General features: G+C 41.1%; 1 pseudogene; it reads right to left on the bottom strand.

The window, feature by feature from the left end:
* Nucleotides 1–4,986: 4,986 nt before the first annotated feature.
* On the bottom strand, nt 4,987–5,898 carry LOC122926213 (annotated as a pseudogene).
* Nucleotides 5,899–15,259: the final 9,361 nt, after the last annotated feature.

The following is a 15,259-nucleotide window of genomic DNA, read 5'->3' as shown; positions in this document are numbered from 1 at the left end:
CTTTTTATGAATTCAAATTTGTGGCTTCCCTCGAATCCAGACCTTTGGTTTCATATGAATCTATCATGATGTGTGACGCTTCTTGCTGATGTGAAATAGCAGTCAGGCTGTTTTACCAGCACTGCTATCTCCCCTCCGCACTTAGCGTCCACATCCATATATCTACACCTCTATCATGATATCCTTAATATGTTTTTTAATATGTTCCCATCGCCTGCTGTAAGAACGATAGATGACTCAAGAGAGATATAGAGTATACAACGACGTACAAGATTGAAATTCTAACCTTGAATTTTAACGAATTTTAACGAATATATATACTATAGAAGAAATCGCATTAAAACGCTAAGGCTTTTTATTCATTTAAATACACCATAGAATCGCATCAGATTTTTAGATGTTATATTGTATCTATTTCCATACTGTATTCACATGTGCTTTGATTAAATCTTATTTATATTATGTGGAATTATATAGGGAGATTTTATATTAGAATTTTTATTTTTATTTTATTTTTATATAAAAAAATTTATATACAACTAGAACCATGTTAAATAAGTTATTGTTCAATGTGGACCAATTGCATGAACGACTACAGCAAAACCGCAATCTAATAAGCATTTTATTTGACATAGACTGAATATATATGAAAGATTGCACCAAAACCGCAATGTACTCAGCAAAACTATAATTATCTTCAACACATCTAGAATGCCTACAATACTAAAAGTAAATCCACAACAGGTTTTGCAGATGACCCAGGATACCAATCCAAATTAATTCAGATCAGCTTTGTCAGTAGACATCAGGCGTCTACCGAATAAGACTATAAAAGGTCCATTACATCTGGGGGTCTTATGACCACTGAGGAAGGAGACCGAGAGCTCCGAAATTCGTCTGGTGATAGAGGACCCCCAGCTGAATATCCCTCATCAACACCGGACCACTATGCTTTGAAAGAGCGCTCTAATGAAAGTCTCCTGACATAATATTGGACGCTTACTACAGCCCAAAAAAGCAAACCTGCAGTCCAGACCTTGCAATCATCCCACGACTGTGGAAATACCTTGGCAGAGACAAGCAGGAAAAAGCTCTGTAGACACGTGGGACGCCGCGGTCACAGAAAGATACATACAACGGGCCACTATAAGCGACATAACATTACCAAGTTATCCAAGTCAGGAGCTAGATCTGGAGACAATCAATCGTGAGTAATATGAGACAATACTCAACTCCCTCTAACATATGAATGTTAATAATAAGTCGGCCGACAAATGGGAACCATATAACTATAAGATTGATTCTATACTTATATTAGAACATTATTTGGAGAACATCATTATTTGAAGAAAGAAATACCATTTGCACATCATAAAGTGCCTTCTACACCCTCACCTTGCAGGAGAAATTATAACCCTGACGGTACTAGACAGCACATAAACTGTGACTAAATTGCTGGATAAGATACAAATATCTAAGCTAACGCCACATAGTGAGATTACCGTTAATGTGGCTAAACTATAGCAGATTGTGGTTTTACATTGTAATAGTGTTGAACTTGTAATCCCATCTATATTATAACAATATTGCATTTTTTACCTCTAATACTGCAGTTTATATTATAACATCCTGAATTTAAATTTTTTTATTGCATTTTATATTGAATCCCTAATACTGTATTAAATGTCTTATTTGCTGTCTTCTTGCATGTCTCTATATATTTCTGCATTCTAAAAATATTGTCAGAAAGGAATACCATCAGAAAGGAATACTCCTATCTTTTGCCACATCTGAGCACTTATATATATTTTTTCACATATATTTTTTCACTCACAAGGTATATTTTTGCAATATTTTTGCACAGATTTGAAAAAAAAAATCTAAAAGTTTTTTCAAAAAAATGTTTCAAAAATCACAGGTTAACAGCAGCTCAGATTAGAGACCAAGTCAATGCCACACAGAGTTCTAGCAGCAGACACATCTCTAGAACAACTGTTAAGAGGAGACTGTGTGAATCAGGCCTTCGTGGTACAATATCTGCTAGGAAACCACTGGTAAGGACAGGCAACAAGCAGAAGAGACTTGTTTGGGCTAAAGAACACAAAGAATGGACATTAGACCAGTGGAAATCTGTGCTTTGGTCTGATGAGTCCAAATTTTAGATCTTTGGTTCCAACCACCGTGTCTTTGTGCGACGCAGAAAAGGTGAACGGATGGACTCTACATGCCTGGTGAAGCATGGAGCAGGAGGTGTGATGGTGTGGGGGTGCTTTGCTGGTGACACTGTTGGGGATTTATTTAAAATTGAAGGCACACTGAACCAGCATGGCTACCACAGCATCTTGCAGCGGCATGTTATTCCATCCGGTTTGCGTTTAGTTGAACCATAATTTTTTTTTCTACAGGACAATGACCCCAAACACACCTCCAGGCTGTGTAAGGGCTATTTGACCATGAAGGAGAGTGATGGGGTGCTGTGCCAGATGACCTGGCCTCCACAGTCACCGAACCTGAACCCAATCGAGATGGTTTGGGGTGAGCTGGACCGCAGAGTGAAGGCAAAAGGGTCAACAAGTGCTAAGCATCTCTGGGAACTCCTTCAAGACTGTTGGAAGACCATTTCAGGTGACTACCTCTTGAAGCTCATCAAGAGAATGCCAAGAGTGTGCAAAGCAGTAATCAAAGCAAAAGGTGGCTACTTTGAAGAACCTAGAATATGACATATTTTCAGTTGTTTCACACTTTTTTGTTATGTATATAATGCCACATGTGTTTATTCATAGTTTTGATGCCTTCAGTGTGAATCTACAATTTTCATAGTCATAAAAAATAAAGAAAACTCTTTGAATGAGAAGGTGTGTCCAAACTTTTGGTCTGTACTGTATGTATAATAAACATTGAATGTTATATACCAGAAAAGTCTACGTATATAAATATACTTCCATATGAGGTGTGCACAACTAACCTAGATTTCTTTTAAAACAGGGTCGACCAAGAAAGGTGATATAGCATTCATATGGCCACCATTCCCACCAACCAATATTTTGTAGCATGTTGGGGCCCCCATGGTTCAATGAGACCGGCATCAGTGTGCTATACCCCACCGTTGCTGATGAGGATCCGCTGGTAGCTTTCACTAAGAACATTGCTCTCAGATCCAGCAGCCATTAGATCCCCCTCAAACCAACGGTGGCGGCATTCACATGGGGGGGTAGGAACTCGAGTGCTGATCTATAGAATTTCCCTTGCAATGTCGTGACCCGATCACGCTCCTTTATAACCGTAATCCGGTCAGACCTTACACAGGGAGGCATATACAAAATAAACCTACATAACATTCCTAAGCTAAAGAGAAAGTCCACTATAGTCATCCTATGCTAATAAAAATTTCCATGACAATGAGCTAATCGGTGCTGCTGCAGGCAGGGGGTGCCCTAGCAGAACGTAATTCTGTGTAGGGCTGTGAATGAGGGTGGTTGAGTCTTACAGAGTCTACAAGAAACACTATCTTCGAGAGTTAGGGAGATTGAAACAACAATCAGGGACAGTCAGAAATCAATCAAGCTTGTATTCTTCTGCCAGGGACAGTGAAGGAAAAGAATAGAATTACAAGAAGAAGACGAATTGTGTGTGTAGAATAGAGACAAGCAAGGATGCCGTCAGCAAGGGAGAAAGAAATGAGAAGCTGAAGCTGGGTGTACCTCCTAGCACAGCTACAGCTGCTGCAAATCTTCGAAGTAGCTACCTGCAAGGACATCCTTTCATTTTTTTCCCCATTTTCACAGAAATCCTTTTTTTTGGGGGGTGGAATAAATGAAAACTGTCCAACACATGTTCTAATGTTCTACTATCCAATCTAGAATAGCATATAGAATACTAGTGAGAACTCTATGTTAGGACATCTCATATATTTATTTAGATTTTTGTTTAAGTTAGAATTTTTTTTATAAATCTGTGATTGATAATGTAATATTAGGGCTAAATCCATGTATTATCTCTACACACACAGTTCCAAATATTTTTTTATTGAATTGAATTAAACCTGCATATACATGATCAGTACAACAGTACACAGAATAGTGCAACAATTTACCTGTGAGTGATAATGTGAAATTAAGCGTCAGGCCTCAATCATCATTTGTTTATTGTATCTCCACATGTTTGGACTGCTATTTTTGTGGGGACTTGTTTGATGTAATAAAAGCAGCATATAGGTGATCAATAGACAGGGTAGGGCAACAATTTACCTGTGAGTGATTACGTAAAATTAAGCATCAGTCATCAGTCATCCGTTTTATGTTTATTGTTTCTCTACACGGATGGAATTCAATTTTCTGGAACCTATTCAATTTAATTAAAGCAGAATATACTCATATAACTCAATTATTAGAGGTACTGGGAGGGGCTGGCAAAGATCCAGCAGTCATGGTCCATATTGGAACCAATGACAAAGTTAGAGGGAGGTGGAGCGTCCTTAAAAATGATTTTAGGGATTTAGTTCACAAGCTTAGGGCAAGGACCTCAAAGGTAGTTTTTTTTCCGAAATACTACCTGTACCACAAGCCACACAAAACAGGCAGTGGGAGTGTAACGTATCAACTACCCTTTAAGCTGGAAGCCATCACAGTCATGCCTAGTATTGGCATGGCTGTGAATGGTCGGTGCACCATGTGACCCTGCATGCATAAATGGCAGGGACAGAGGTGTGGGTTGAGCTCAGGTCTGTGCACGCTCTTCCGTTCCGTGACAACAGAGGAAATAATTGCACTTGTAGAGTATTATAGATGGCACCTGGTAGCTGGTGAGCCCTCTTATAGATCTTGCAATTGTGCTCAGGAATGACACCTTTTTTTCTAGGAGTGAATAGACTCATCAACAACTTGATATAAGATGATGTTTCAAGGAGGTTCATTTACTGATGAGGATGTTAGGGTCACATGCAACAAATGAACTCCAAGTCTTATGTATTCTTTTAGTTTTCAAATACTAGCAATTGCTTTTTTTAAGGCTTCTCTTCACCTCATTGTTTCTCAGGCAATATATAATGGGATTCAGCAATGGAGGTAACACACAATTCATAATAGATGACACTCGGGAACCAGTAAAAGATTTTCCAGACTTGGGGCCATTGTAGCTCAAGATACCTGTTATGTAAAAAATTGTGACAACAATGATATGAGAGGAACATGTGGAGAAAACCTTCTTCCTTCCCTCAGAAGAGTGGATTTTCAATATAGTGGAAATGATGCGTGTGTAGGAGTTCATCACAACTAAAAATGTGGATACTCCAAGCAGCACCGTGTCTACTCTTATCAGCATCTGACTACTATATATGTCGCTACACGCAGCTTCTAACATTGGAAGAACATCACAGATGAAATTATTGATATTGCGAGAGTCCACAAAATGATAGTCTTAAAGTCATCAATGTGTGGAACATAGAGTTGATCAAACCAAGCAGGAAACATCCTGCCACAATGTAGGAGCAGAACCTTTTGTTCATAATGAGGACATACTGTAGGGGGTTACATATAGCTACATATCTGTCATAAGCCATGGCAGCCAGAAGAAGACATTCAGTTCCTCCAACACAGATGAAGAAATAGAGCTGGATAAAGCATCCACTGAAAGAATCCTCCTGTTTCCTGTTATAGCATTGACCACCATAGCTGGGAGGATGATTGTAGAGTAACACACGTCTAAGATGGACAAGGAAGACAATAAAAAGTACATTGGAGTATGGAGGTGTCTGTCTACCTGGATAATACTAAATACTGACAGGTTGGCAATAAGAATCATGATGTAAGCCATAGAGATTAAAAATGAACAGGCCATTGGTCCTTTTGATAAGTCTAGTAGAATAAAGTCATCATAGGCTGTCTTGTTTTCAAATGCCATCAAAAAGTCTGAGGAAACAGAATCAAGGTGTTAAAATGTTAGACCATATAGATCAATGTTCTAGATAAATAATTCATTCTTATACTATAGTAGTGGGCAGGTAATTAAGAGAAGTCACCTTGGTGTCTAGAAAGAGGATTTTGATAGTAAATGAAGGCACCATGCTTGATTGAAATTCATTAATTTCACCAACTAGTCATTAATACTGAAGAATGATATTAAATGGAAATCCTAAGTAGTTTTCTTCTGTGTCATTTGACTGAGATTTATCTTTCTACAAGGCCCCTACGGTAATTACCTTCATCATTACTCAGTAAGTTCAGCATCTGGAAGTCTCAGAAACAATGTTTGAGATAGAAGGCATGAATTTAGGGGGAATTTGGACAACACCTGTAAATGAGTATCTGCTGATGATCAGCTGAACATCAGGAATCTAATGGAGGAAAATGTATTTGTTTTGCTGACTGTTCCAGAGTGTGAGTAACTCTTTATAAAAGCTATCTTCACTGGCTAATTGAAAAGGTTGTGAGCAGTGGATGCCTCCTTGCTGACGATAGACAAGATTTAAGGGGATAACTCTTTTACATGGGGTTTACCACTAACAACACATCCCCTATCTATAGTATAGGTAATGTGATTGATCGCTGGGGGTATGACTGCTGGGACCCCCCCAGTGATTGTGAAAATTGAGCACTGGTGCACATGCATGACCGCTGCTCTACTCACTTATATAGGATTGCAAGTACAGTGCTCTGTTCTATTAATTTCTATAAGACTGCCATGAAGAGTGCTCAGTGCCAGTCTTCTGAAGTACCATAGCAGTTAATGGAGTGGTAGTCATACATGGCATCACCACTCCATTCTAATAGTGGACTCCAGGAAGTCCGCTTTCATGATTACTGGGTAGCCTATTGTCAGACCCCCAACAATCAGACACTTGTCATCTGTAGATAGATTACTGTTAATCCGAAAACATCTTGACACATCGAATGGGAAGATGTAAAGGGAATTTGTCACCAAGTTTATGCTGTCTATATGAGGGCCAGCAAGAAGCAGTGAAAGGCACACTGGTTTCAGCAATGTATCTGTTGTACTGTATCTATGAATATGCTGTAGTTGAACTCACAGTTTAATAGTTGTAGCATGCTGTGAATGTTGCCAAACAAAATTCTTCAATCAGCCAGTTCCTTTCACAGGGGGTTTCTATCAAGTAATGGTGTTGAAGGCCAGGTTTATTTTCTGGTGTCATGCTGCATCAGATGGAGGTCGACCCAACTGTAAGCCCTAGCACCCACCACCATCTGCCAAAGCAACTGATAAGTTTAACAATATAAACAGGTAACCACATAAACTAAGTATGCATTTAACCTATTATACATATAGTAGGTTGCCAATTTTAGCACAATGCAAAGTGATATTTAAAGGCACAATATCAAACTTCCCTTTAGAACTTGCTACATGAAATGGCACGGTACACAACACCCCTTCTAGTGGCCACATTATTTAGCACCTAAACAAAAGCACCAACAGTATTCATTGTCCACCAGCTCTATGTCCATACAATTTACAGGCACCAGCATCTTAAAGAGCCCGACGTGGCTCTAAACATAGAAAGGGTGCAGATCTTTTTTTTTATACCTTATGTCTGTGGAGGATCCAATCCTGGTTTTGGCACACAATCACAGACCAAAACATTGACATGTCAATGAGGCTTTACTGTATGATAGATGTCATTCCTAAATGAAAGCAAAATGGATACATCACACTACTGTATGTACAGCATTATCAGCAACTCAGACTCAGGGCCCTTTGGTTACAGAAAAAATACATAATTTGTTTCTCCACTTTGATGGCTTCCTCAACTTGTTGGTCCTGTGTTTCATGTAATTCAAACCAGAACTTTAGATTAATGATAATATGCTTCCCTTAGATGTAGCAGTTAGCCCTAAATAATAGCAATGGCCTAAATAAAGTTGAGAATATAGTGATCCTCACATTTAGGTTCTCCTGCCAAAGACAGTAATTACTGTGCTGTATATCAAATGTGAGCAGTGAATATAGAGGTTCTTGGCATTTGATGAACAATACCTCAAGGTTCAATTGGTGAACCCGATGTGCATGAGGCTCAAATGTGATGTCTTATATGGCTCATAGTATTAGCGAGTCATATCAGAACAGGCAGAAGTTGTCTGGGGACAGGAGACTAATGAGATCTGCAGAGACCTGCAAGACTTGGGAATTTGTCAATGAATTGGATTTATTTTATCTGGAAGATTTAATTACCAGGAATCTAAATCTACAGTTAATGTAGTGTATGAAAAAGTGACCATCCCAATCAATGTCCATGCATATATGTACATGCAGCAAGTCGCAGGGGTGGTGTGGAGGATTGGAGTAATTGTACTCATAGTGCGGATGCTCCATAGGATATGCAGTGATAGGAAGGACACACCCTGCTGGGGTTCTCTTGCCTAATGGTGGTTCAGGGTGCCTTTGATGGTGATGAATTGTGAGGTACAAGGTAGGGTCCCTTGGCAGCTGAGAATATTGGTGCAGTGTGGTGGTGTAGGAAATAATTAGGCCAAATTAACAGCCAAAAGGTTCTTTACTGAAAAAAGTTAATTTCTGTTGCATTAGTCGCAGTTCTCAGCATGCATTGACGGGCAGTTCTTATACAATGTGCAAATCCCACAGATTTCACTGGTTGCACGGCTGCAGTAGTAGTTAAGAGGCACGGGTCTTTCCCAGAAGCAATTTCCTCACAATGCACTTTTCTCTCAAACTTAAGCATCCAGAAATAGGGGTGCAACACTTCTCACTATGTAACCACAGAGCAGACCCCAGTGTCAGGGAATGTTCTGAATCTGAACCTTTTTCACAGGTTACTGTACTCACAATAAATGTTTCCACAATCTCTTGGGCAGGATGCGGATCTTCATAACTTCCACAATGTGCTTGTAAAGTATTTTTGAGTACCATAAGGCTTAAATATCCTGAACATTCAGGCTATGGAGGTTCCTGTTCACACTGCTTTTCTCCATAGAGCATCTACCTGTACCTCCTCTCTTATCTTGCTTTGTAAAGTTGTCTTTTGGTCTTTCCATTACTTTGGCTTCTCTGACTGGTTCATAGTCCAGGGCTGTCTCCTCCTCTCTCACTGTCTCAACACCCACTTACTGCTGTGATCTAGCTCCTCCCTATGAGGAGAGATCCACAGCCCCACCTTGCAACTGGTTACTCTAGCCTGTTACTCCCTACTGTGCTTTACACAGAAAAATGCATAAATTCATACGAAAACACACAGCTAACCTTTTTTGGCATGTACACATAAGAAATGCACATAAAAACCCTTTTGCTGTACAAAGCATTCAAAAATGGATGCGGTGAAGTGGCAGGAAACATTAAAAAGATAAAGACCACTCGAAATCAGAAAATGTAACTAATACATTGTTGAATACAGGATATTCCAGCTTAGATGTCATTAATTTGTCGGATACTCTTACACCTGCTCAAATAGAGGTTTTGTCATTGAGTTAAAATTTTGTGCCAACCTCAGATTTCAATTTATTTAGAACTATTTTGGATATCAATAAATTTATACATAATATAACAGTAAGAAGATATTTTCTGGATGTGGAATCTGAGGAGGAACCAAATATAAATAAAACATCTTATAAATGTCAGAATCAATTTAAAAATTTGTCTTTCAAAAAACAATTAGCTACTAAGTGTCATTCAGAATTAGCTATGGAATCAACACAAAACTATGTTTCTCGTACAAATGTTTCAAACTTGTTGTTATCTAACCCTTCCTTTTATCCTTTACAACCATGAACATGTGCAATGGCTTCCTTTCAATCTTGGATGGGAAGGGATCTTATAAAAATATTTGATTTGTCACGTTCAAATAAAAGGAGTTGCAATTTAACTCAGAGCTAGCAAACAGCATTATGTGAATTGGAACATTCTGTCTGCAAGATGGAGAATGTATTGTAGGTTATGTACTTGATTTTATATACAGTATATCATTTATATACAGTCCTGATCAAAAAATGGCAAAAAGTCATATTTAGCATGGCTGGATCTTAACAAGGTTCCAAGTAGAGCTTCAACATGCAACAAGAAGAAATGGGAGTGAGACCCAAAAAATTTTGAGCATTCAATTTGATGAAAACAACGAATAAACTGAAACAGGCTGTTTTTCAGCTGATAAAAAGTTTAGGACCACACCTCCAAAAAAAACTAAACCCCCTCAAAATACAAATCGAACTTCCAAACATGAACTCAGTAATGAGTAGCTCCGCCGTTATTGTTTATCACTTCAAAAATTTGTTTCGGCATGCTTGATGCAAGCGTTTCCATGAGGTGAGTGGGAACATTTCTCCAAGTGGTAAAGACGGCTGCACAAAGGCCATCTTCTGTCTGGAACTATTGTCTATTTTTGTAAACTTCCCTTGCCATCCATCCCCAAAGGTTCTCAATTGGATTTAGATCAGGGGAACATGCAGGATGGGCCAAAAGAGTGATGTTATTCTCCTGGAAGAAGTCCCTTGTCCTGCGGGCATTGTGTACTGTAGCGTTGTCCTGTTGAAAAACCCAATCGTTACCACACAGACGAGGGCCCTCAATCATGAGGAATGTTCTCTGCAACATCTGAACATAGCCAGCGGCCGTTTGACCCCCCTGCACTTCCTGAAGCTTCATTGTTCCACTGAAGGAAAAAACACCCCAGACCATTATGGCGCCACCTCCACTGTGGCGCGTAGAAAACATATCAGGTGGGATCTGCTTGTCATGCCAGTAACGTTGGAAACCATCAGGACCATCAAGGTTAAATTTTTTCTCATCAGAGAATAAAACTTTCTTCCACCTTTGAATGTCCCATGTTTGGTGCTCTCTTGCAAAGTCCAAACGAGCAGTTCTGAGGTCTGAGGTCTTTGAAGACGTTTTTGTTTTTGAAGCCCTTCAGTCTCAGATGCCGTCTGATGGTTATGGGGCTGCAGTCAGCACCAGTAAGGGCCTTAATTTGGGTCGAGGATCGTCCAGTGTCTTGATGGACAGCCAATTGGATCCTCCGGCTCAATGCTGATGAAATTTTTTTGGGTCTTCCAGTTTACTTTTTTGTTCCATAACCCTCAGGATCATTTAAGAAATTCCAAATGACTGCGTCTCACCTCAGCAGCGATGGCGCGCTGTGAGAGACCCTGCTTATGTAGTTTAACAACCCGACCACGTTAAAAAAGGCAGAGTTTTTTTTGCCTTTGCCATCACAACATGTGACTACCTGACAATGAATCCACATCTTTGCACAGATTTGGCCTTTTAAAGGCATGTGGTCCTAAACTTTTGAACAGCTGAAAAACAGCCTGTTTCTGTTTATTCGTTGTTTTCATTAAATTGAATGCTCAAAAAATGTTTTATCTCACTCCCATTTCTTCTTCTTGCATGTTGAAGCTCTACTTGGAACCTTGTTAAGATCCAGCCATGCTAAATATGATTTTTCTGCCATTTTTCAAGTGGTCTTAAACTTTTGATCAGGACTGAATATGTATTTTTGAGGATGCATTCATCTATGTCACTTATCTATTATATATGGATTTCACTTGGGTTTTGAATCATGTACAATTGGATTTTGATGTATATTTTTATGAATTTTAACACATTTACACTTAATTATGTTTATTGATTAATTGACACTGGATTTGCTATATATACAGTATGAAGTGTGCACTCCCTTTTTTGTATCACTGCTTGAGAAAGGTTCCAGTGTGCGAACCGAAACGTTGTTATTGGGGAATAAAACTACACATTTTACTAAAGGAAGTGCCGTGGATTCTCTGGGATATATATTTATACGTGGGCGATGACTCGCCTTAGTTTCCCTATCACAACGGAGATCATACATCGGGCTAGTACCCAGTGTGTGTACCTCTGTAGACATTCACCGGCGACATTCAGTGCACATGTACAGTGTTAATTTTAGGACATGGTCAGATATCATAGTCAAGTATCAAAATAATGCCAATGTGACACCTGACCCTGACTCTGACACCTGACCCTGACACCTGACTCTGACACCTAACTCTGACACCTGATTCTGACACCTGACTCTGCCACCTGACTCTGACACCTGACCCTGACACCTGACTCTGACACCTGACCCTGATACCTGACACCTGACTCTGACACCTGACTCTGACACCTGACTCTGACACCTGACCCTGACACCTGACTCTCATATCTGAGTTTGACTTATGCTCTTCATAGGTCAGGCTCAAAGTAAGAAGGATTTATAGATAAACTATGTATTTGTATGCTAAATCACACAACCAAAGTGTGTCTATTGCTGAGCTCATAGCTCTGTGCCAGGCAAGCTGGTAGCTCAGTGGTAATGCTGTTGCCCCACGTCAGGCTTTCTGGGTTCAAAGCCCCTTTCAGCCTCCAAAAAAGGTTAACATTTTATTATGCGCTAGATAAGAGGCAAATTGAAATGATGTGTGACGCTGATATCTGACGTCCTTCAGTTGTCAGTATCACAAAACATTTTAGCTTTACTGTGGTTTTGTATTCTACATCACATAGATGAACAAAAATCACACACTCATACAAGGCAAGCTGGTAGCTCAGTGGTAATGCTGTTACCCTATGTCCAGGTTTTCTGAGTTCAAAGCCCCTTTCAGCCTCTAAAAAAATGTTTACATTTCATTATGCGCTAGATAAGAGGCAAATTTAAATGATGTGTGACGCTGATGTCTCACTTCCTTCAGTTGTCAGTATCACAAAACATTTTAGGTTTACTGTGTTTTTTGCTATACTACATCTCATAGATCAAAAAGATCCCTATCTTTGCTCTCTAGAGCTATAGCTCAGTGGTAAGACACTTGCTTTGCATGTAGTGTTCATGGGTTCAAAACCTGTTTCAGGCTTTTAATAAAATTAATATTTTATATTTTATTGAGCTCTAGATCAGACACAAATTCAAGTGCTGTGAGATGTAAGTAGTCCTTTTTTTATTTTATTAAGAGTACATGGGCAGCACTATAGTAAAGGGGACCCTGTACACAGAGCTGTATCCTGGATTTTACATATCTACTGTATATATGTGTATTATACACCCAGTGTGCTATAGCTTCACCACAATGAGATCTGCTCCGAAAGCTGATATACATATTACTGCTTTATCCACGGACACAATATATGATCATACAGATGGCAGTATTATGTGATAGCTTCTAAGTATAGAAAAACCATGTGGTAATGTCATAGCTCGGAGGTTACATTAATGGCTTTGCTTGTTGAAGTCCCCAGAAAGACATATGTATTTTTTCTTTAATAGCATATACTATAATAAATAATATGTCATTAACCCATAGGATACCAGCGCTGTACATGTATGTCGCTGGAAACACGGTCACAAATCCCAGCGCCATACAGGTACAGCGCTCTGATCGGGCGGCACAGGAGCTACTCCCTCCCGATCAGCTGCAGGGGTCCGGCAGGCACTAATAGTTGGACCCCTGCTGTATGCACCGGCATCGGTGAAAACCCTGATGCCGGCTCATTAACCCTTGCACTGCCGCGGTCAGCGCTGACGGCTGCATGTGCGGTATCCCCGTGGTGCTGTGATGTCAGCCTGCTGTCTAGCCCTGTCAGTCAATGGGGGGAGGGGTGTGTGTGCAGAGCACGGGGTGTTATAGAGCATTAGAGAATAGGGTTGCCACCCGTACAGGAATGACCCGGACAGTCCGTGTTTGCAATCCTGTGCCCGGGTACAAGCCTTTCTCAGACCCGGGCATGGGATCAGCTGTGAATGATGGCGGTGGCGGCTGGGCACAGGGAGATGAGCGCTTCCATTGTGGAAGCGCTTATCGCCATAGTCATCTGTATCGCCGTCCTCAGGACAACGATACAGATGGCTGTGCTGCGGCAGGGAAGGGAGAGGCGTCTCCCTCTCCTGTTCCTCTAATAGGCTGCGGGCCTTGTGCCTGCAGCCTATCAGAGGCCGGTGCAGGCGGCGCGATGACGTCATCACGCCGCCTGAGCCGTACAGCACGGTACACAGGCCGGGAAGAGGCCTGCATCGCATCATTGGGGGTAAGTAAAAGGTTTTTGTTATTTTTTTAGAGAAGAGAGGCACCTGAAATTGCCACATATGGGGGAAGGGGTGGAAAGAGGCACCTTATACTGGCACATATTGGGGAGGAGGAGAAATGAGGCACTTGAAACTGGCACATATGGGGGAAGGGGGGGAGAGACACCTTATACTGGCACATATTGGGGAGGAGGAGAAATGAGGCACCTGAAATTGGCACATATGGGGGAAGGGGTGGAAAGAGGCACCTTATACTGGCACATATTGGGGAGGAGGAGAAATGAGGCACTTGAAACTGGCACATATGGGGGAAGGAGGGGAGAGACACCTTATACTGGCACATATTGGGGAGGAGGAGAAATGAGGCACCTAAAATTGGCACATATGGGGGAAGGGGTGGAAAGAGGCACCTTATACTGGCACATATTGGGGAGGAGGAGAAATGAGGCACTTGAAATTGGCACATATGGGGGAAGGGGGGAGAGACACCTTATACTGGCACATATTGGGGGGGGGGAGAAAAGAGGCACTTGAAATTGGCACATATAGGGGAAGGGGTGGAAAGAGGCACCTTATACTGGCACATATTGAGGGGGGAATGAGGCACTTGAAACTGCAATATATGGGGGGAAGGGGGGGGAAGAGGCACCTTATACTGGCACATATTGGGGGGGAGAAATGAGGCACTTGATACTGGCACATATAATGGAAGGGGGGGAAGAGGCACATATTGGGGGAGAAAAGATGCACTTCTTACTGACACATGGGGGGCATCTATGGGGAGCACTTCTTACTGGCACATTATTTGGGGGCTTCTACTGAGGCCACAAAGAAGAGGTATTTTATATGGGGGGGCTCTGTGTGGTACTAGTATTATCAGGGGGTTAATCTGTTTATGCAGTATAGTATTGGGAAGCACAGCGGCACAGTATTGGGGTAGTAGGATGATTTGTCCAGAAGATGGGAGGATGATGGAAAAGTAGTAAACTAAGATCTTTTTTTTGTTGTTGTCAAACTGCAGAGACGAAAAATGGCGAAAAAAGGGTAGTCTGGTCTGAAGGTCTGAAGGAGAAGATGAGGAAAGAGAACATCTACATCAAAGGAGACGTCACTGGATGTAAGAGGTATGGGGCGCTGTATTTCTGTAGTGACGGGATCAGGGGCGTAACGATCGTGGTGCGACTGCGACCAGGGGTGGAGGCGGGACATGGGTGTTGCTGGAGGCGGGAGATGGGTGGGCCTGAAAGGGGGCCCTCCCTTCTGTTCGGG

The sequence above is a fragment of the Bufo gargarizans genome, chromosome 2 (assembly GCF_014858855.1).
Source record: "Bufo gargarizans isolate SCDJY-AF-19 chromosome 2, ASM1485885v1, whole genome shotgun sequence".
Classification (NCBI taxonomy): domain Eukaryota; kingdom Metazoa; phylum Chordata; class Amphibia; order Anura; family Bufonidae; genus Bufo; species Bufo gargarizans.
The sequence above is the reverse complement of the archived record's forward strand: the minus strand, read 5'-3'. Positions and strand labels throughout refer to the sequence as shown.